General features: G+C 43.6%; 1 protein-coding gene across 3 annotated transcripts in view; it reads right to left on the bottom strand.

Moving 5' to 3' along the window:
• Positions 1 to 5,895, bottom strand: part of TGFBR3 (transforming growth factor beta receptor 3) — a 205,985-nt gene extending 200,090 nt beyond the window's left edge. For 2 of the 3 annotated variants that reach the window (XM_009212810.3, XM_003892184.4), the window contains exon 1: positions 5,499 to 5,895. The gene's annotated coding sequence lies outside the window, so the exon portion shown is untranslated. The remainder of the gene's footprint in view (positions 1 to 5,498) is intronic. The other variant, XM_009212807.4, reaches the window with a different exon arrangement.
• Between the last annotated feature and the right edge of the window lie 18,141 nt (positions 5,896 to 24,036).

The following is a 24,036-nucleotide window of genomic DNA, read 5'->3' on the forward strand; positions in this document are numbered from 1 at the left end:
GCAAGGACTTTGCAAGCAGAGAAAATAAAGCTCAATGTTAGTTAACAAACAAATGTACTATTTCAAAAGATATAAAATAAGAAATCTAGAAATGGACAGAGCCCAGGAAATGAACCCAGATCCTTCTTGTAAGTCCCTTCCAAGCTGTGTTGATTTATTTCAGCTTGACTAGAAACTGAACAAATTAGCAACAGCTTGTGTTTTATGAAATGCTGCAAAGAAACAATGCTATCATTCCAAGTGTTACTCTGAAGATGTAGAACCACAGAAATTACTGCTATGGCTCTTGGTACACTTAATTTTCTTCCTACAGAAATGCCCTCACTCAATCTGCTGAAGGCTCACTGTTATGTGTTAAAGGTTAGCTTTTCATATAACCTATATTCACTGTTAAATTCCAAATTGTTTATATTCCTAGTGGCAATACAAGATTGCTTTTACATTAAAGGTCCCTAAAAACATTTATCTAACTCAAGTTATGCAAATTTCAAAAAAGTTAACATTTTTAAAATTTACAATTGTTTTAAATAAGTTTAAAAATATAAGAAAAATGCTCCAGTAGACTGACGGAAATGGCAATAAAATCACTTTTAAATAACTGTTAAGACTGAAAAAGAAGACTGTCCTTTAGTAGCTAATAAATCTGACAGCCAGGAGCAGTGGCTCATGCCTGTAATCCCAACAATTTGAGAAGATGAGGCAGGAGGATCACTTGAGCCCAGGAGTTCGAGACCAGCCTGGGCAACATAGTGAGACTCTGTCTCAAAATATACATATATAAAATATATTATACATATTTTTAGATTATATATTAGATTTTATATATGTAAGATTTTACATATATTTATATATTTTTATATGAATAAGTAAATAAATAAAAATTAAAAATAAATCTGACAATTACAATTTTTAACCAACAGCAATGAAAGCACCACAAAAAATACATTTCAAAATGAATTATCAAGAACAGGGGTAATTCAAAATGACCACAGAGCAGAATCATCCAGGCAAAATATTTCAGCAAAGTTGCTACTTACACAGCCACTGTCTAAGCTCTAACTGTTCTGTCTGTTAATCTTAAAATGTAAAGTCAGGTCCTTTCATAGATTTTTGAACCCAGGAAATTGGTCATCACTTATATACTAAAGAAGTCAGCAGTGATCACCTTCTTAAAACTCAAAGGACAGTTGAGTTCCCTGGGCTCTTAGGCTCCGATTCTGCCCTCAGAAAAACAAGCACTCACCTGACTTTCACAAGTCACAACCAAGTTTGCATGCAAGAGAGAAAAATTAATTCCTCTGAGTCTTAAAAAGAAGGGAAAAAAAAAAAAAGAATGGAGCAACACTTTCCTTCAAGCAAACGAAAGGCTTTCTGTAAGAAACCCCTAAGCAACCTGAAGGCATTTTGGCCCCCCTGCTGTCAGAGCACTGAATAAGGACAATTAATTTGCCAAGCTCCAAGACCAGGAACCATAAGCCTAGTAGGGAGTAGGAGGTTATAAGTGTTTGTTGAATTACTTGAGTAAACCAGAGCAAAGCATAGAAGACTAAATGAGATCCTAAATAAATGCTACTCTGTAGTGTAAGTGCAATGCTAAGATTTAAAAAGAAGGGACTAGACTAATTTTGAAAGTTATTTTAAAATAGGATCCATGGGACCCTAACGTGGTAAATGTAATAAAGGTAAATCAATACTACATAATACGGGGCCGGGCACAGTGGCTTACACCTATAATCCCAGCACTTTGGGAGGCCGGGGCGGGTGGATCATGAGGTCAGGAAATCAAGACCATCCTGGCTAACACGGTGAAACCCCATCTCTACTAAAAATATAAAAAATGAGCTGGGCGTGGTGGCAGGTGCCTGTAGTCCCAGCTACTCGAGAGGCTGAGGCAGGAGAATGGCGTGAACCCAGGAGGCAGAGGTTGCAGTGAGCCAAGATTGCTCCATTGCACTCCAGCCTGGGTGACAGAGTGAGACTCTGTCTCAAAAAAAAAAAACAAAACCTACATAATATGCAAGAAACAAGAAAGGAAACTGGCCTACAAAACTACAGACAAAAATTAAAAACCTTTTTTTTTTTTTTTGAGACAGAGCCTCGCTGTCTCCCAGGCTGGAATGCAGTGGCACGATCTCAGCTCACTGAAACCTCCACCTCCTGGGCTCAAGGGATCCTCCCACCTCAGCCTCTGGAGTAGCTGGGATTACAGGTGTGCACCACCACACTCGGCAAATTTTTTATTTTCTGTAGAGACTGGGTTTCGCCATGTTGGCCAGGCTGGTCTCAAACTCCTGACCTCAAGTGATCCACCTGCCTCGGCCTCCCAACATGCTGGGATTACAGGCATGAGTCACCACACTCAGCCAAAAACTTTTTTTAAAAGTCAAGTTTGATTTTCCAAGCATATTTATTCTTATTGTTTATATTTACAGGTATGAGTATTCATAGACATATCACACCTATACTAGTATCAAATATGATACATCTGAACTATTACTATACTTGAATATTAACATAAGCCTCTGAGGAATGCACAGCAATAGAACTGGTGTTATTTAGGATTACTGATCCCCTATTGTCTTGCACTTAGAAGATGTTAATGAAAGATGATGACAGGATTGTGAACACACCAACCTCCCTGAGAACAAATTCATTATATTCAGTTTTCTACAAAAGACAAATGAGGATCATTACAAAGCATTCACAACAAATTCCTCTGGATTTCCAGTTCTACTAGATAAGTTGAAATATTATTCAAACTACACAAAATTAGTTTACATTCAAACTTCACTTTTTAAAGAGATGGGGTCTCACTATATTGCCCAGGCTGGTCTCAAACTCCTTGGCTCAAGTGATCCTCCTACCTCAGCCTCCCAAAGTGTTGGAATTACAGGTGTGAGCCACTGTGCCTGGCCTAAACACCATTTACGGAAACAAATTGAAAAAAAACTGTATGTGTGTTTATTATCTGTCCAGCCACCATGGCGTTCTTGACATATATTCAACACACAGGCCCTGTCCTCAAGGTCATTCTTAATCAGTTCAAATTAAATCTAGTCCTCCATTATAAACTCCAAAAGCAACTTGGTTATTTTGCTAGATATTTTGCCCTCCCTTTTCAAAATATATGTTTAATACTCTAAAAACGGGTTTATGCGCCTTACAGATATCAACAGTGTGTTATGCTCCCCCTATTGACTAATATTCAAAATAACAATGAACTCCCCAGGGGTTGCCTTTGAAGTGCTGGGGTTCAAAAGCATGTTGGTGATTTTTTATATTTAAAAACATGAGCTGAATCAACAGTTGTTAGGCAAAGCTGCCATGTAACGGTCAGATTCCATCAAAACAGGAAAAATTAAAGTTGACAAATGACAAACCGAAGGGCCAAAAAAAAAAAAAAAAAGCTTAAGCCTTGAAACACTAAACAATGCAGAAATAAAGCCAAAAGCAAAGAACAGCAAGAAACAGAGCAACATCCTTTAACTGACACAATGGCATGAAATCAATTTCATGTTAATAGCCCTTAAGGGGGTAAGAATTATTTCCCTGCCTCCTGTGCCAACCCCAAGCTGTTTCCTAAGGAAGCCAAGTAATGGTGATCAACAATGTCTGGAGAATTAATAAAAGAAATTAAGAATAAAAATCCATGTTGGCCAGGCGTGGTGGCTGACGCCTGTAATCCCAGCACTTTGGGAGGCCAAGGTGGGTGGATCACGAGGTCAAGAAATCGAGACCATCCTGGCCAACATGGTGAAACGCCATCTCTACTAAAAATACCAAAGTTAGCCAGGCGTGGTAGTGCGCGCCTGCAGTCCCAGCTACTCGAGAGGCAGAGCCAGAAAAATCTCTTGAACCCGGGAGGTGGAGGTTGCAGTAAGCCGAGATCGCACCACTGCACTGCAGCCTGGGGACAGAGCGAGACTCTGTCACACACACACAAAAAAAAATCCATGTTAATTAATATAAGTCAGAGTTCTATTTATAATTATTTGGGGCCAGTGTTAGAGGAACTTTAATTCAGCACCCTCATAAGTATGTAAAATCACCTAAATTCATCACAGATACCTTATGTGTGTTTCAAGAGATATGCGTTCAGCTCAAATAGAAAGCTGAAAGATGGGAGAAGATGCATGGGCTATGCACACAAATCTATGTACATACAAATCGGCCTGCACTTGCCGCTCTCGAGGGAGAAAGCTAGCTTTGGAGTCAGAACTAACAGAAAATTGTGTATGATCTTGGACAAGTAACTTAACCTCTAGTGTCTTATCTGTAAAATAAGGTTATTAATAGTGCTTTTCCCACAGAGATGCTGTGAGGATTAAGTGCACATAGTATGGGCTTACTAAACGTTAGCTGTTATTATCATCCAAAAGAAACAACTGAGTTCACACTGAAATCACTGTTTGCAGTCTGAGTACCATTTAGGAAGAAGAAATGGTCTTGACGTGTTTTTACTACCTGTGGAGACTTCTCCCAAACCGCTCACTTCTTCGGAAGGACGTAAAACTCAGAATACGCCCGGTTCCCCAGCACAGCCTGTCACTCCTACTATCCTCTGCCCTCGTCGCTCCTATCCTGCCACCGCAGGGCTAACGGCAAGCAGCGCTAACCTCCGTGCGGTGCTTACTCTGTGCCAGGCACTGTTGTAGCACCTTACACACATTAAATCATTCGATGCTCACAGCAACTTTACGGGGCAAGTACTACTATCCCCACTTCACAGCTAGGGAAATTGAACGGTTTTCTTCTTCCAGCTTTTTGTGAGGACACCAAATCCACTAAGTTCTACTTTGCCAAGGTAATTCATGCTTGACACGTCCGCTCTTGACACTATGCGATTCTGCAGAGCGGGGCAAATGCCCTAATAAGATCAACTCTGCAAGCAGATTCTTCTAGCGACAGTCCAAGATTTCCAAGTTTATCCTAACCAAATGAATACAGAAAAGAGCCTTCAAAATAAACCGGGGCGCATTCTCTGCGTGGGGGGGCCGAGTTGCAGCTTGCGGCGCAGCCCGCAAGGCACCCTGAGGGCGCGGTCCGCGGGGAACGCAAACCGCGTCCGTGCACTAGTCCGGGAGCCACAGCCTGGGCCACGGCAATTGACTGCGAACCCACAACAAACCATTCCCACCGACGCTGTCACGCGTCCGGAGGGAAGTGGCCGCCGCGCCCCGCAGGGGTCACAAGGACCCGCGGAGAGGAAGAGTGAGGGCGGGCGTGGAGAATTCCTCCCCAGCACTGCGCATCGTCCGGAGTACTGCCTGCCCGTGCGGCCGCTCCCCACGCACCGCTGGCCACCGGTGCCCGCTCCCCGGAGCGTAAACACTCCCCCACCAGCGCCGCCCTCCCAAGCGCGGAGGTCCCAGAAGCTGGAGCGACCCTGGCCGGGAAGTAGGCACTGGCAGCCCGCGCCGCGCGGACGGGCACCGCGCAGCCTGCAGACCCCACAGCCCGGGCGGGCTGCAGCGCCGCGGGGCTGGGCCGGCACGTACCTCACAGGCGGTGTGTCCAGCGGAGATCCACCCGCGGCAAGTTGGAGGAAAGCGGCGGAAAGTTTCCCCGCCCAGCGCTCGGCGGCGGCGAGCTCGGGCAGCTGCTGCGCCGCGGCACAACTACGCCATCCGGACCCGCTGGGGACTCTCACCTCCTGCAGGGAGCTCCGGGAATCGCGCAGGGAAAGTGGCCGGGGCGCGAGAGCCGCCGACTGCCCTCCTTCACTCACTGGGAAGAGGAAAGTGCCGCTCGGCGTCCCCGAAACCCTCGATTACCCCCATCAGGCCGACCCGGCGCACTCGCCCTCCTTCGCACACACGCGGGCGGGGACGGGCAGGACGCCACAGCAATCAGCGCGCGGGGGGAAGGGCGCTCCTCCGCCGGCCCCACCGGGGGCTCTCGGCCGCCCAGAAACTCCTCCTCCCGCCTCCCGCCTCCCGCCTCCTTTCTCCTCCCCCTTTGCCTCCGCGGCTGATGGATGAGCCCCGAGTGCTGCTCGAGCCTGTGTTTCCCTTCGGGCCGAGGAGGCACAGAGAGAAGGGGCTAGGGGCGCGGCCGGGCTCAGCGCGCCCGGGTTGGGGCGGCCCCTGTCCTGGGGGAACCGCGGGGGAGATGCGGACGCGAGCTGCGGGGACTCGCTCCCTCAAACGAGGTCCTTCGAACTTTCCAGGACTCCCTGGAAGAGTTGGGTTTTCATTTGGTTCCTTGGTCTTTATATAAAAGTTATGAAACCTCAGATAATCTGATCACAGCCTCTTGCCCTCTCCCCAGCACAGCTCCCCCATGCACACATTCATTCTGTCCCTGTGTTTTTTCCCAACCTCCGGTCCTGCTTGTTGTCACGCTCTGATGCTGGGCGCCAGCGGAGTCTTGCCTCTTCCTCTCTAGCAACTAAGACTGCATTACCTAGTCGTTCCCCTGCTAGCTAAATAAATTAATACGAATAATGGAGCCAGGTCAGCATTACCGGCGTTAGCCGGTGGTAGGAGGGACATGAACTACAGTCTCGGCGGGGCAACGTCCTAAGCACCTGTGCCTGTGAAGTACACGCTGCAGAAGCTGAATGCAGGCATCAGAACACCACTTTGATACTCTTGCTTACACTCAGTTTTTCCTATTAAAAAGTATACTTAAGTAACAGTACATTGTTTTACAAACAGGCAGGTTAAATGACCGTGGACTGACAGGTTTCAAAGACCAGACTTCCAGTCCTGAGTACTGTGCGACTTTCCATAAATGGCTGACGGCTAATAGTTGTCAAGGCTCAGTTCAAATGATGGGCTTGGCCTAGTTCTTCCAGTTCTAAAGGGCTATGGACCTATGCCTTTTTTTTTTTTAATTAATTAATTAATTTTTTGAGACGGTATTGCCCAGGCTGGAGTGCAGTGGCACAAACTCAATCTCAGCTCACTGCAACCTCTGCCTCCCAGGCTCAAGCGATTCTCCCACCTCAGCCTCCTGAGTAGCTGGGATTAGTAACAAATGCCACCACATCCAGCTAATTTTTTGTAGAGATGGAGGGGGTTGGCAGGGCGGAGGGGGGCGGGGGGGGTCTCACTTTGTTGCCCAGGCTGGTCTCAAACTCCTGAACTCAAGAGATTGCCCTGCCTTGGCCTCCCAAAGTGCTGGAATTAGAGGCGTTAGCCACTGCACCTGGCTCAGTCTTAGGCTTTTAATATGTTGGAGAGTAGAATGAGGAGGCTTCTTATGACATGTTATTTGGAAAGTTACTGAGAGAACAGGAAATATTTCTCGTCCTCTTCCCCTTTTACCTATAGTAGAGAATCCACCCAATTGTAGAATTGGAGATTCATTCACAAAGGTCAAATGTCATCAGTCACCTGAATTACTGCAAAAATCTCCTCAATGAACCATTTTTTTCCTTACCAGTATTCATTGAGCACTGACTGTGGAAGAGGCCTGAGTCAGGCATTGGGAATACAAGTAGGCATAATATTCTGAAGGAATAAACAGTCCAGATGGAGCTAGCCTCTGCTTTTATAAAGTCTCTCTAAGTTTAAGGCCTTAAGATTTCTCCTAGACTCAAATTAAACAGTATTTGATATGGTTTGGCTGTGTCCCCACCCAAATCTCATCTTGAATTAAGTCCCACAATCCCCATGTGTCCCAGGAGGAACCCAGTGGGAGGTAATTGAATCATGGGGATGAGTTTTTCCTGTGCTGTTCTCGTGATCGTGAATAAGTCTCACGAGATCTGATGGCTTTAAAAACAGGAGTCTCCGTGTACCAGCTCTCCCTTTGCCTGCTGCCATCCATGTAATATGTGACTTGCTCGTCTTTACCTTCTGCCATGATTGTGAGGCCTCCCCAGCCATGTGGAACTGTAAGTCCAATAAACCTCTTTCTTTTGTAAATTGCCCAGTCTCGGGTATGTCTTTATCAGCAGCATGAAAACAGACTAATACAGTATTTATGCCTTGTTATCAAGTTTTAGTTTCAAGTACAGATGAGAACACTTGAACTAGATGTGAATATTTAATCCCACATTTAAATGTATTGGCCAGGCGAGGTGGCTCATGCCTATAATCTCAGCAATTTGGGAAGCCCAGGTAGGTGGATCACTTGAGGTCAGGAGTTCCAGACCAGCCTGACCAACATGGTGAAACCCCATCTCAACTAAAATACAAAAATTAGCCGGGCATGGTGGCAGGCACCTGTAATCCCAGCTACTCAGGAGGCTGAGGCAAAAGAATTGCTTGAACCCAGGAGGCAGAGGTTGCAGTGAGCTGAGATGGTGCCATTGCGCTACAGCCTGGACAAGAGCAACACTCTGTCTCAAAAAAATTAAATTAAATGTATCAATCATGTTGAGGCTTTCTAAATAAAACAGCATGGTAGATAATTTAGGAGTGTCTTGTCTTTTAAGAGTGATGAAGCAACTGTTCCCCATAGAGCCAGATTCACAACAGTAGCCATCAACATCTGAGCCAGCCTGGGTACTAAATTCTTGTTTGTTTGTTGTTGTTTTGAGACAGAGTCTCAAAAAAGAGCCTGCCGCCCAGGCTGAAGTGCAGTGGCGCGGTCTCAGCTCACTGCAACCTCTGCCTCCCAAGTTTAAGCGATTCTCCTGCCTCAGCCTCCCGAGTAGCTGGGATGACAGGCACCCACCACCATGCCTGGCTAACTTTTGTATTTTTAGTAGAAACAGGGTTTCATATCATGTTGGCCAGGCTGCTCTCAATTCCTGACCTCAAGTGATCCACCCGCCTTGGCCTCCCAAAGTGCTGATATTACAGGCATGAGCCACCACACCTGGCCATGGGTACTAAATTCTATACATATAAACACATTTACTTCTTACAGCCCTCTAAGAATATGTATAAATGAGGCCTATATACACATCTCTATACAAACTGAGATCTTATCCACGATTCGATCCCACATCCACTGACCTCAAAACCTAAGTACTTAACCACCAGGTTCTTCTACCTGTCATCAGAAGCTTTATAGACAGGCAAAATAAAAGGGTTCAAGTGATCCTCCCACCTCAGCCTCCCAAGTAGCTGGGAATACAGGCACATACTACCACGCCTGGCTAATTTTTGTAGAGACTGTACTTGGCCTTTGAAGTGAACTTAAAACAAAAGAAACCAGGCTGGTCTTGAGCTCTGTGATCCGCCTGCCTTGGCCTCCCAAAGTGCTGGGATTACAAGGTGTGAATCACTGAGCCTGGTCTCTTTTTTTTTTAGTTCACTTCAAGGCCAAGTACAGTGGCTCATGCCTGTAATCCCAGTACTTGGGAGGCCGAGGTGAATCACTTGAACCCGGGAGTTCGAGACCAGCCTAGGCAATGTGGTGAAACCCAGTCTCTACAAAAATTAGCCAGGCATGGTAGTATGTGCCCGTAGTCCCACCTACTTGGGAGGCTGAGGTGGGAGGATCACTTCAGCCCAGTAGGTCGAGGCTGCAATGAGCCGTGATCATGCCACCGTACTCCAGCCTGGGCAACAGAACCGAGATCTGTCTCAAAGAAAAAAAAAAGGCCGGGCGCGGTAGCTCACGCCTGTAATCCCAGCACTTTGGGAGGCCGAGGCGGGCGGATCACAAGGTCAGGAGATCGAGACCATGGTGAAACCCCGTCTCTACTAAAAATAGAAAAAATTAGCCGGGCGCGGTGGCAGGTGCCTGTAGTCCCAGCTACTTGGGAGGCTGAGGCAGGAGAATGGCAGGAACCCGGGAGGCGGAGCTTGCAGTGAGCCGAGATCGTGCCACTGCACTCCAGCCAGGGGGACAGAGCAAGACTCCGTCTCAAAAAAAAAAAAAAAAAAAAAAAAACAAAAAAAAAAAAACTCGATTCTTTAAAACTTTCAAAATATAAAAATGAAAGTTTGTTTAGAAGAATTACTACCCCACCACCACCACATAAAAATAGATTCCTTTCACTAATTTAAAGTTTGTCTAATACAGCCAACAGCTTGAAGGCAATTGCACAACTACTCTTAAGAATGTGTGACAGAACATGAACCAAATGTTCCAAAATTGTTGTGACAGGATGCTGATCTACAAACTACAGCATCTGCCCTTATTTTCTGCTCTGTTAACCTATTATCATAGACAGATTTACTACTTTATTTTTCAAATTCGCTCATAAAGACCCAGTTCATACTCGTTGGTGTTTTATTTCATCATAACCTAACCTAAGGCCATAATTTAAAGCCACATTTTCTGTATCTATCTACAAGATTAGAATTTGGTTTTTGTTGATAAAATTGCAGCTGGCAAATTTCAATTAATGATAAAAAATACAATCAGATGAACCTGTATGCAGAGTCCAAAGCAGGCACTGGCTTCAGACCTGGGGAATTCCACAGAGATTCTGGACATAAAAATCCAACGCTAATTTTCTCACAGTAACCACAAGTTCCTGCAAACTCACCATTTCCTGAGACTGTGCAGGAGCCCCCAGTGGAGGTTTCCACAATACACCTTCAATTTCCCCCTCAGCAGGGATTCTGACGAAGCAGGAAACCTCATACCATTTCAAAGTGACAGCAAACCCCGCCCCGCACACCGCCCCCCCCACCGCCCCCAGATCCCTGTGGTCTTAGCTCCATAGGGGATGTGGCAGGACCTTGCTCTCCCAGCAGCAAGGCTGGGATTCCAGATGGAAAACTCCATCCTCAGCCCCACCTCCACAACAACTCTACAGAGAACTAGCCCCACCTCTTTTGTTTATGTTTTCTGTTTACTGGGTTTTGATCTAGAGAAGAGAAAAAAAGAATCATGAATTATGTAATGTTATTTTGTGCTCAGGGGGACAAAAAAAGACAAGGTGTACCCGGGCATATATTAATGTCTGTAAATGCTTTGAATCTCAGCCCAAAACTAAAGTGTGCCAGAAACATAAATTTCTTATTTTCTAAAACTGAACTGAAGTTGCGTTGTGAGTCCCTTAATCAACTGACGGTCTCCCTGAACCCTCTCTGTTCAGGGTTATATCTTGAGCATTGAACAGAAATGAGTGAGGGCACCATCTCATCCTTGGATCATCATCTTATCTGTGCTTGACTGTTTAGTAATGAACATGTATCATTTTTACTAAGAGCCATGAGATGGTTATTCCGGTGATTTCAGAGTTTACTTGAAAGTAATACCAGTTTAGAGCTGAAAGAACTATATATGTGCATTACTATTCATTTTGAGTTGCATCTGTGTGGTATTTCATGCAAAAAGTTCACAATACTTGCAAATATTAACCAAAGTAGCTTCAGGAAAATGCCATATTACTAAAGCCAATTGATCAATCATTTCCTTCGTAGTGCCCCTTGATATTCAGTTAACACATTAAAGAAAACCTCATTGACTTCATTTCAACAAGTAGCAGAAATGCTGAAAGTCTAGCTCTAAAAATATCTAAATTTTAAAATTATTGCTGTTATTATTGGCTCTCTGTTATTATTATCCTTTATTGAGCACTTACTCTGTGGAAGGCCATGTTGTAAGTTTGGCTTTATAAAATGTATTTTCTAACATATTTTGAAAATGGGCATATCCACATATTTGTCATAAAATTACCTGCTGTAACATTTCTTGAGTTTCTTTTAACATGTTGTCTAAGGAGAAGGAAGAGTTTCTTAACTTGTAACTTTTTTTTTTGAGACAGAGTCTTGCTCTGTCGCCAGGCTACAGTATAGTGGTGTGATCTTGGCTCACTGCAACCTCCACCTCCCGAGTTCAAGCAATTCTTGTGCCTCAGCTCTGAAGTAGCTGGGATTACAGCACACACCACCATGCCCAGTTAATTGTTGTATTTTCTGTAGAGCAGGATTTCACCATGTTGTCCAGGCTGGTCTTGAACTCCTGACTTCAAGTGATCTGCCCATCTCAGCCTCAAAGTGCTGGGATTACAGGTGTGAGCCACTGTGCCTGGCCCAACTTGTAATACATTCTTTAAGATTCAGGAATGAGTTAAACAGAAATATGTTTTTATTTTGTATTTTAGTGATAATCTTAAAAAGCAATCTTTTATCCTGTTTTTTTTTTCTGATGAGGATAATTAAGAACCAAAAGATTTTCTCATAATAAAAGACATTATTTGCTTATAGTCCATGTTTTTCAAAGTAGGAAATGTTTTCCCAAAGGTTTCTAAGAATGTTTCTCTTCAAAATGGGTTCAGTCAGTTGGAGGATTTAAAATTTTATTTTTGGTTTACAATTCATTGTTAATATATGAGAAAAATGATATAAAATTTTTAATTAAAACTTGCTTTGTCCAGGCGCAGTGGCTCACGCCTGTAATCCCAGCACTTTGGGAGGCTGAAGTGGGTGGATCACCTGAAGTCAGGAGTTCGAAATCAGCCTGGCCAACATGATGAAGCCCTGTCTCTACTAAAAATACAAAAATTAGCTGGAGTGGTGGCATGCTTGTAGTCCCAGCTACTCAGGAGGCTAAGGCAGGAGAATGGTTGAACCCGGGAGGCAGAGGTTGCAGTCAGCCAAGATTACACCACTGCACTCCAGCCTAGGTGGCAGAGCGAGACTGTCTCCAAAAACAAAACAAAACAAAACAAAAAACTTCCTTTAAAATTTCCTGTTTACTCATATAATTTGTGTTACTTTCTGGAAGATGTTAGTTTCTTCCATGTTCTAAAAACCAATATTCACTGAAATGTGCTAAGCCATATTAAGAGGTGAAAGTACACATAAGGGCTGGGCATGGTCGCTCATGCCTGTAATCCCAGCACTTTGGGAGGCTGAGGTGGGTGGATCACTTGAGGTCAGGAGTTTGAGACCAGCCTGGCCAACATAGTGAAACCCCATCTCTAAAAAAAAATACAAAAAAAATTAGCTGGGCATGGTGGCGGGCATCTGTAATCCCAGCTATTCAGGAGGCTGAGGCAGAAGAATTTCTTGAACCTAGGAGGCGGAGATTGCAGTGAGCCGAGATCCTGCAACTGCACTACAGCCTGGGTGCAGAGCAAAACTGTGTCTCCAAAAAAAAGTGCATATGAGGGTAACAGGGTTATAATTAAAAAGATATCTAAAGAACAGGAAGGCATTATTTGTTAAATAGTCTTATCTGTTGAATGAGACTATAAATGCTAGAGGAATTGAGATGTGCCTGGGCTTGAAAGGATCAGAGCAAGGTAAGAAGTGAGCTTAGGATTCAGGGGATGCAGAGAATGAAAAGAATATTCTGAACAACCTTCAAGGGATGTTGTGTCTCTACAGCAGGAGTGCCTGAAAGACTAGTCCTAAGAAGGAAGCTAGAATAGAATGAATTCTTCACCTCCCCCTATGAGATAACAAGGCCATCACAATCCTGTTTACGTCAGTCTCCATAAGAAATCCAAGCCTTCCGGCCGGGCGCAATGACTCACACCTGTAATCCCAGCACTTTGGGAGGCCGAGGCGGGCGGATCACAAGGTCAGGAGTTTGAGACCAGCCTGGCCAACATGGCGAAACCCCATCGCTACTAAAAAGACAAAAAGTAGCTGCGTGTGGTGGCACACGCCTGTAGTCCCAGCTACTCAGAAGGCTGAGGCAGGAGAATCACTTGAACCTGGGAAGCAGAGGTTGCAGTGAGCCGAGACCACACCATTGCACTCCAGCCTAGGCAAAAGAGCAAGACTTGGTCTCAAAAAAATAAATAAAATAAAATAGAAATCCAAGCCTTCCAAGTCATATTAGTCACCTGGATTCTTATCACCATATGCCACTGATCATCACCTAACTTGATTCAATCTTCCTTCCCTCCTCAACCTTCCAAATCCCTCCAGTTTGCCCTCTGGAATTTATGGCAAAACAGCAGTAAAATCTCTTGTATCTTCCACCTTTGGAAAACCCTGACCTCTCAGTGCCTCCACCTTGTCACCTCCTAGTATCACAACCATGTCCAGGTCACGTTCATCAGTAATAACTGTTCCACCTCCACAATCTCCATTACGAGCATTTCTGTCTCACTACCAATCTTGATCTTTCCAACTCATTGCCTCTAATATCTTGGTTCCAAGAGGAATTTGACCCACTAGGATCTCCAATTCATTGACCTTACCACTTTTTCACCATCTACACTTTAAATTGATGACCATAATCCTCAATGGGCCCTCAGTGCTGCTCAGCAATCCTGCTAAATTATCCTTATTAGCTCACTCTGCCGCTCTACAAGAGGTTGATTTTATTTCTTCTCTTCTCAAGTCTTCAATACCTTCTTCTCCCTCTTTGAACTCCGCAGATGACCTTGTTTCTTATTTTACTGAGAATATCAGAGCCCTCAGAAGAAAGTATCTTTCTCTTCTCACCACATCTGCTGATTTATCTATGCCTCTGATCTGCTTTCTCGTTACTCTGGATGAACTGGCCTTGCTTCCTCCATCTGTGCCCTGGAGTCTTTCCTTCAATGACTCAAGGACTTTCATCCTGTAGTAATTCCCTCTTGCAATTGCAGTCTCAGATTTCTCTCTTTCCTGGATCATTCTCATCAACTTACAAACATACTAGAATATTTCTTGTCTTTAAAAATCTTACTTGACCCCATCTACCTACCTAACCCCTATTCCTCTACTCCCTTTGCAGTAAAACTCCTCAAAAGAGATGTCTTCCTTTGTCACCCATGCTCCTTCACCCGCAGCTCCTCCTCAATCAGATCCAATGAGATCACTTGTCAAGGTCACCTTGTGGCAAGACCAGTGACTGATACTCAGTTTTCATCTTACCTAACTGCTCTTAGTTTATGCAAGAGATTACTTCACCCTCTTTGAGACATTGCATTTGGCTGCAGGGATAAGATGCACTAATGGTTTCCCTCCCATCGCACTAGCTAGTTCCTTGTAAGTCACCTCCGCTGGCTTTTCTTTCTGTTCCCACGATCTAAATGTTGGCTTGTCCCAAGGCAGTGTCCTTGGTCCTCTTCTCTATTGAGACTCTCTCTTTTTTTTTTTTTGAGATGGAGTCTCGTTCTGTCACCTAGGCTGGAGTGCAATGGTGCAATCTCGGCTCACTGCAACCTCCGCCTCCTAGGTTCAAGAGATTCTCCTGCCTCAGCCTCCTCAGTAGCTGGGACTACAGGCGCATACTACCACACCTGGCTAATTTTTTGTTTTTTAAGTAGAGATGGGGTTTCACCGTGTTAGCCAGGATGGTCTCGATCTCCTGACCTTGTGATCCGCCCACCTTAGCCTCCCAAAGTGCTGGGATTAAGGCGTGAGCCACCATGCCCAGCTGAGACACTCTCTCTCAAGGTGTTATTATCCAGACTGATCTAGCTTGAATCTGCGTCCTCATCCAAATCTCGTGTTCAATTGTAATCCCCTGTGTTGGAAGTGGAGCCTAGTGGGAGGTGATTGGATCATGAGGGCAAATTTCTCATGAATGGTTTAGTATCATACCCTTGGTATTGTCCTCGAGATAGTGAGTTCTTGCGAGATCTGATCATCTAAAAGTGTGCAGCATCTCTCCCCTCACTCTCTTGCTCCTACTTCCACCATGTGAAACACCTGCTTCTCCTTTACCTTCTGCCATGATTGGCAGCTTCCTGAGGCCTCCATGAGAAGTAGATGACGGCTTTATGCTTCCTATACAGCCTACAGAACCGTGAGCCAATTAAACTTCTTTTCTTATAAATTATCCAGTCTCAAGTATTTCTTTTTTTTTTTTTTAAGAGAGATGGAGTCTCACTACATTGACCAGGCTAGTCTCAAACTCCTGGCCTTGAGTGAATCCTCCCATCTTGACCTCCCAAAGTGCTGGGATTAAAGCGTGAGCCACCACACCTGGCCAGTCCAGAATGGACTAATACAAGACCCATTTCTTTAAATGGATTACACATTGATGATTCTCAAAATTTTATCTCTAACCTTGAATTTCAAAGTCATGTATTTGTGACTTCTCAATATCGCCACCTGATTTTTCAACTGGAAAATCAAATGTAACAATGAAAAAAACTCCTGATTCTTGCACACACATTCTCTGTCCTCATCTCCGTAAATAGCCCTACCGTTCACCCAGTGGCTCTGGTCAAACACATATGAGTCATCATTGATTTATCTCTGTCTCTCTAACCCCACAACCAGTCTGCCAGTCAGTCCTGTTTACCCTCAAATGATCACTTCTCACTGTTTCCATTGCTGCTACAACCCTGGTCGAAATACCATCATCTCTAACCTAAACAATGTTGATAGTTCTGGTTTCCTTGCTTCCTGTTTTGCTTCCCACCCACTAACAAACACATACACACACACTCATTCAGTACCAGCTATGTACAGGTATCATTAGTGAAGAAACCTGATCCCACCTTAAAGCAGGCTCCCTGTGTAAGCTCCATAGTACACTGTAAGCACCATGAAGGCAGGGGCCATGGCTATCTTAATCAGCACTATATTCATAGCTCCTAGCAGAATGGCAGCATCTAACAGGTATTCAATAAACATTAAATTAAGGGATGGTTTCATTCTAGAGATGGGTACCCACAGTTAAGAAGTTGAGGCAATTAGTGATGTTTTGCAACAACCATAAAGAGAGATGCACCTCTAGGGCTCAACGAGAAACTGATGCAAAGGCTTTGAGTGTTATGCAGCTCAGGACTTGGGAGTCATCAGAATACATCTGACCTGAGGGAATTGGGACCAATTAGTCCAGGCAGGGAGCAAGTATGTGGTGTAAACGGCATGAATGAATCTCCACCTGGAAGCCAAAGGTTCTGACATGAGGAAGGGGTTTCCATGGTCAGACCTGTTCACATCGAGTAGATAAATCAAACCCCCTAGGCTGGAGCAAATAAGCCTGCTGACTAAAGCTAGCTGAAAGAGAAAGAGTCAGACACAGGAGGAGAAGTAATGTGTAATGCTTTACCATATTGCTCTTATTTTGGTCTTATATTAGTATACTGCTGGAGTGTTTTTAAATGATGTCCATACTGCTATTATCATTGCTGGAACATGCTGGCTATCTCCTTCTAGAGAAGGAAAAGGAAACGAGTCTTAAAGGGTCTTTGACTACTCCCCAAGTGAGAGAAAGGAAGGAAGCCCTCATTAATGTACACATTCCCTCCTTCCTACTCACTTTTTCTTTTCTTTTTTTCTTTTTTAGGAAGTGAAATGTATATATCTTTTTTATTTATTTTCGAATTAAAAAAGATAGACTAAGGTTCCCTAACTAGTTCTCCAGACATTCAACTTTTCTTAAATACCTCCAAGTTCAACTCAGCTGGAATTTTGAGTTCTGCTGAGTACACTTACATACTTGCCTCGTTGTTTTTCTCTTTCCTATAGGTTTTACTAACTGGCATTTCAGCTTATGAGACTCTCAGAGGAGGTTATTTCAATAGCACTCTGCAGCTCCGCTGCCTTTTTGCAGGTATTGTACTGTCAAGTATAGCCTGCGGGGGTATCAGGAAACATTTGGGTATTTATGTGGCAGAGGTACAACACTGACATATTTTGGGGGATGCCAACTTGACGTGGGGAAGCGGAATATTCATTGGAAAGGGTAATAGGTCTGAAAAGCATATTTGGTAAAAGGTTTTGTTATCTTTGGGAAATCTCATGTACAAACACTAGAAAAGTATTATGTCCCAAGGGCTTTGTGTGGCACAGTTCTGGTGACAGCATATTTTCCTTGTATATATTGGTTCATTAAGCTCAAACCAACCTCATAATTACATGATTGTGACAAGATTAACTGAATGGACAATCCAAATGGCCGAAAGGTCAAATGAGGGTCCCTCTGTCTAATAATACTTTTATTCTTCTGTTATTTTTAGGCTGGCTTAGAATGTGTCATGCAGGCTTGCAGAGGATTGCTTATGTTTTGTTCCAAGACTCATTTATTACTACTGTGTGGGCCGAAATGTGCACAACTTACCAAATCCAGGCACAAAGTAGAAGATTAATCTTCACAGGAGAGAACAAATCTTATTTATAAGAAATCTTCAAAAGACAGAAAAATGCAAAGAATATAACAAACACCCATGAGTCAACATCCAGAACTGATCATTGCTAACATTTTGACAAATTTTTTGCCCTTGCTATAAGAAATAAAATATTACAGCCGGGCATCATGGCTCATGCTTGTAATCCTAGGACTTTGGGGGCCTGAGGCAGGAAGATTGCTTGAGCCCAGGAATTCAAGACCAGCCTGGGCAATATAGCAAGAACTCAGTCTCCATTAAAAGATGTTTTTGATTTAAAAAAAGAAAGAAAGAAAACATTACATTAGTCACTCTTAAAAGGTACAGAAAAAAAAAATTACAAATACAATTGAAGCCCCCTTGCACTCCCCTCAATCCCAGTCTCTTCAGAGGTAACAACTTTCAGGAATTTAGAGTGTATCCTTCCAGTGTGTTTTCTTCCACATATGTGTGTGTCTGTGTGTGTGCATTTAAAAAGAGAGAACATGAAGATGCTATTAGTATGAATGTATGTGTCCATTTAAAAATGTTCCATCTTCCAGTGCCCACAGAGGAGAAAAACAAAATAAATAAAAATGGTACATAATCTTTAACTTGCTTTTCATTCAACAGTATGATCTTTTTTTTTTTTTTTTTTTTTTGAGATGGAGTCTCTCTTTGTCGCCCAGGCTGGAGGGCAGTGGCATGATCTCGGATCACTGCAAGCTCTGCCTCCCGGGTTCACGCCATTCTCCTGCCTCAGCCTCCCAAGTAGCTGGGACTACAGGCACACGCCACCATGCCCAGCTAATTTTTTGTATTTTTAGTAGAGACGGGTTTTCACCATGTTAGCCAGGAAGGTCTCGAATTCCTGACCTCATGATCCTTGGCCTCCCAAAGTGCTGGGATTACAGGCGTGAGCCACCGCACCCAGCCAAGAGTAAATTTCAAATGTTCTTACCCCCAAAGTAAGTATGTGAAGTGACACATACATTAATTAGCTTGATTTAATTATTCCACAATGTATACATCTATCAAAATGTCAGCTGGGTGCCATGGTTTATGCCTATAACCCCTGCACTTTGGAAAGCTTAGGCAGGAGGATCACTTGAGCCCAGGAGTTCGGCAACACAGTGAGATCCTGTCTCTACAAAAAATTTAAAAATTAGCCGAGTGTGGTGGCATGCACTGGTAGTCCCACCTACTCAGGAGGTTGAGGTGGGAGGATCACCTGAGCCAGGAGGTCAAGGCTGCAGTGATCTGTTATTGCACCACTGCACTCCAGCCTGGGCAACAGAGTAAGAGAGTCACAAAAAACCTTTCTACTAATCACATTATCCCATGTAAGCACTTAGATAGATGGCTCATTCCACTTTTCAGGTTCAAAATAAAATACTTCTAATGCTGACATCTTGACTTAGGTGACTTTTCCCAGGTACTCACCACCAAAGATCTACATAAAAGGATTCTCTGCCGTCCCTCTGATGTTGTGTCCTTGCTTTGACTACAAATAAAACAAAGAACATTAATTGAGTATAGTCGCAACAACCTTGAGTTTTTGGCTGAAAATTAATATGTATACAAGAACTCTTGAAATATCAAGAAACTGCTTTGGCTGGGCACAGTGGGCACTTGTAGTCCCAGCTACTCAGGAGGCTGAGGCAGGAGAACCACTTTAGCCTAGGAGTTGAAGACTATATATATTGTGCTATGATGGTACCTGTGAATAACCACTGCACTCCAGCCTGGGCAACATAGTGAGACCTGTCTCTAAAAACTAAATAAAACAAAAAGAAACTTCTTTGACTTTTCTTGCACAGTTGACTTGAATTTTGTGCATAGATATTTGGAGTAGTTAAAAAAAATTCTGAAATATACTCCTAGATATCCCTTTCCATTCATATTAAACTTACTTATTTTATATCATTTTATTTTATTTTGAGATGGAGTCTCACTCTGTTGCCCAGGTTGGAGTGCAGTGGTGCAATCTCAGCTCATGGCAACCTCCACCTCCCAGGTTTAGAGATTCTCCCACCTCAGCCTCCCGAGTACCTGGGACTACAGGTGTGCGCCACCCATCTGGCTAATTTTTGTATTTTTAGTCCAGACAGGGTTTCACTGTGTTGGCCAGGCTGGTCTCAAACTCCAGACCTCAGGTGATCTGCTCCTCTCGGCCTCCCAAAGTGCTGGGATTACAGGTGTGAATCACTACGCCCAGCCAAACTTAATTATTTAAATCTAAGTTGTTAGCTGTTAGGTGAACCATTTGTAAACTAACAAACTCACCATTCTAACAACAGTAACATTTAAAATCACTATTAATGAAAATTCTAAATATGCAAACTGTAATTTCCTAATGAAATAGCTAGTTTTTTTCTTACAAAACAAAATAGAAAAGTATCACATACAAGAAACTCCACATCTTGACCACTTCTACCTTGCAATATATATTCTTGACTCACTCTTTTCTGTTAGTGCCAAAGGCAACACTGACACTCTTGCATAATCCACAAGGTGGTCCAACATTAATGCTCTCTGGAAAATAGTTGGGATGAGAGCGAAGCTGAATCATCATATCACGTTACAGTGTCTCAAAGTATCAAATAGTAAAATTGCGATTGCCCCACTCTCTGGATATTTCCCCAGTGGTGCCTATCTTGAAAATGCAAATTCAGGAAACATGAAAGAAATTTATTGGGTTTGGTTTGGTTTTATTTGATATAGGGTCTTGTCATGTTGCTCAGGCTGGCCTCAAACTTCTGGGCTCAAATGATCCTTCTGCCTCAGCCTCTGGAATAGCTGGGACTACAGGCATGCACCACTGAATGTGGCTTCTCATATGGTAATTCTATTTTAAATTTTTTAAGAGCTCTGTATGCCATTTTCCATGGCAGCTGCACCATTTTACCTTCCCACTAACACTTTACAAGAGTTCCACTGCCTCCATGTCCTCGTCCTCACCAACACTTGTTATTTTCTGTGGGTTTTGTTTGTTTTAAAAATAATCATATATACTTTTTATTAGGTGTATTTTTATTGGGTTTCATTCTCTGAAAGATATATAACAACTCTTTATCAATCCAAATATTTGGTTAGTTGGAACACATACAAATAATATCCAAAGAAAAATAAGTAGCTTCTCCAGCATGGAAGAAAAGGTCAGAACTAATATCTGAAAATATGCAATTAATGGAAACTACATGCAAAGATTATAGTGAAACAAGGCAATCTATATGCAATAAGCTGATTATTTGTGGGATTAAGCTGACAAGGATTTATATCTGTTTTCAGCTTTTTGTTTATATAATAGCATTGTACATTCTCATAAATGTTATTGTATACTATTATATATTATAACATGTTTAAAGCCATTGAACTAACTTTTTCAACTGTTCTTGAAATTTTACAGAAATAAACATTAGAATAAATGTTGTGGGCCAGGCTCATGCCTGTAATCCCAGCACTTTGAGAGACAGAGGTGGGAGGATAGCTTGAGGCCTGGGTTAGAGACCAGCCTGGGCAACATGGCAAGACCTAGTGGCTAAAAAAAAAAAAAAAAAAGTAAAAATTAGCCAGACATGGTAGCATACACCTCTAGTCCCAGCTACTCCAGAGGCTGAGGTGGGAGGATCACTTGAGTCCAGGAGTTTGAGGCTGCAGTGAGCTATGAACACGCCACTGCACCACTCTAGCCTGGGCAACAGGGCAACAAAGCAACGCCCTGCCCCTCCCCCATCCCACCAAAAGAAAAAAAACGGTGTGTGTTCACTGATACTCAAGAAATTTATAGATTTTCCTATCAAAATCAGTAGGCTCTATTAATTTATAGTAATTTTTGTGTTTTAAAACTTACATAATACTAGCATGCACAGAATTTAATTGCCCCTCCATCCTTGTAAGTTAAATATTACTGAAAAACTGAGGTACAGGCCGGGCGCGGTGGCTCAAGCCTGTAATCCCAGCACTTTGGGAGGCCGAGACGGGCGGATCACGAGGTCAGGAGATCGAGACCATCCTGGCTAACACGGTGAAACCCCGTCTCTATTAAGAAATACAAAAAACTAGCCTCCCGAGGTAGCTGGCGACTACAGGCGCCCGCCACCTCGCCCGGCTGAGGCCCGAGAATGGCGTGAACCCGGGAGGCGGAGCTTGCAGTGAGCTGAGATCCGGCCACTGCACTCCAGCCTGGGCGACAGAGCGAGACTCCGTCTCAAAAAAAAGAAAAAAAAAAGAAAAACTGAGGTACAAACATCTGCCCAAAGACATATATTTAGTAAATAGTTAGCTGAAATTCAAAGTTAGGTGATCTCTTTCCAAATCCCTACTTCTTTTCACTCCTCCATTAGAGAACATAGTTCTGTTTGAAGAAGTGCGGTTTCTTTTCTCTCTCTCTGTGTGTGTGTGTGTGTGTGTGTGTGTGTGTGTGTGTGTGTGTGTGAGAGAGAGAGACAGGGTCTCACTCTGTCACTCAGGCTAGAGTATGGTGGCATGATCATAGCTCATTGCAGCCTCAAACTCTCAGACTCAAACAATCCTCCCACCTCAGTCTCCCTAGTAGCTGAGATGACAGACGCATGCTAACACGCCTGGCTAATTTTTTTTACTTTTTGTAGAGACAGGGTCTTGCCATCTTGCCCAGGCGGGTCTCAAACTACTGGGCTCAAGTGATCTTCCTGCCTCGGCCTACCAAAGTGCTGGGATGCTGGGATTATAGGCATGAGCCACCACACCCAGCTAAGTGCAGTTTCTTTTTTTTTTTTTTTTCCCCTCACATCTTTTTAGGTCTCTGAACACCCAGAACACATTTATTTCAAATAAGGGCTCAATTAATTACATTCCAGACTTCGTCCCTGTATAAGAAGCTAAAACAAACACAGGATGCCAATTCAGCACCCAGTACTGAAGAGTCAACATGAAAACAAGGCATTGTCACACACAGAGATGATGGAGGTCAGGAGTAGAGTTCGCATCAGAGACTTAGCTTAGGAAAGGAGACAGCTGTGGACAAAGGCAGTGCCAGGCTCTCCACCCCTTTTCCCTGCCTGCTATGCTGAGGATCTCATGAGATGGGTAGAGATGCCCTCCAGATCTTCCAAAACCACTGGGTTTTGTGAATTTTTTGAAAAAGGAGTGACTCCCAAGTTCTGGTAACAGTCTTCTAGCACCTCACTTAAAAAAAAAAAATGCAGCCCGGTGCGGTGGCTCAAGCGTGTAATTTCAGCAGTTTGGGAGGCTGAGGTGACGGCGGGGGTGATCACCTGAGGTTAGGAGTTTGAGACCGGCCTGACCAACATGGTGAAACCCTGTCTCTACTAAAAAATGCAAAAATTAGCCGGGCGTGGTAGTGCGTGCCTGTAATCCTAGCTACTCAGGAGGCTGAGACATGAGAATCCTTTGAACCTGGGAGACAGAGGTTGCAGTGAACTGAGATCACGCCACTGCACTCCAGCCTGGGTGACAGAGTGAGACTCTGCCTCAGAAAAAAAAAAAAAAAATTGCCAATCTGGACCTCTGTCTCATAAGAGAAATAATTTATCATTCATATAATGATTGTTGATGGCAAATTCTGATTACCTGTAAGAATTTTGACAGGCTAGGTGCTTTGGCTCACACCTATAGTCTCAGAACTTTGGGAAGTCAAAATGGGAGGACTGCTTGAGCCCAGAAGTTCAAGACCAGCCCAGGCAACATAGTGAGACCCCCATCTCTTTAAAAAAAATTTAAAAATTAGCCGGGCATGGTAGTCTCTGCAGGTACTTGGGAGGCTGAGGTAAGAGGATCATTTGAGCTTAGGAGTCCGAGGCTGCAGTCAGCCTGTGTAAAAAAAAAAAAAAAAAGAGTTTTGAAATAAGATCTCCATGTCAATTAGACATTCTTATTCCTGGCTGATAGCAGGAATAAGCTACATATATATTCAAAATATGTTGAAAAAATGATATTTGAATGAATTCTTATGAACTGCTAGTTACATATGGTTGGCAAATTTAAAGAATCAATCTAAGGCATCTAACATTAAAACTTAGTAAAACTGGCCGGGCGCCGTGGCTCAAGCCTGTAATCCCAGCACTTTGGGAGGCCGAGGCGGGTGGATCACGAGGTCAGGAAATCGAGACCATCCTGGCTAACATGGTGAAACCCCGTCTCTACTAAAAACACACACACACAAAAACTAGCCGGGCGTGGTGGCGGGC

The sequence above is a fragment of the Papio anubis genome, chromosome 1 (genome assembly GCF_008728515.1).
Source record: "Papio anubis isolate 15944 chromosome 1, Panubis1.0, whole genome shotgun sequence".
Classification (NCBI taxonomy): Eukaryota; Metazoa; Chordata; class Mammalia; order Primates; family Cercopithecidae; genus Papio; species Papio anubis.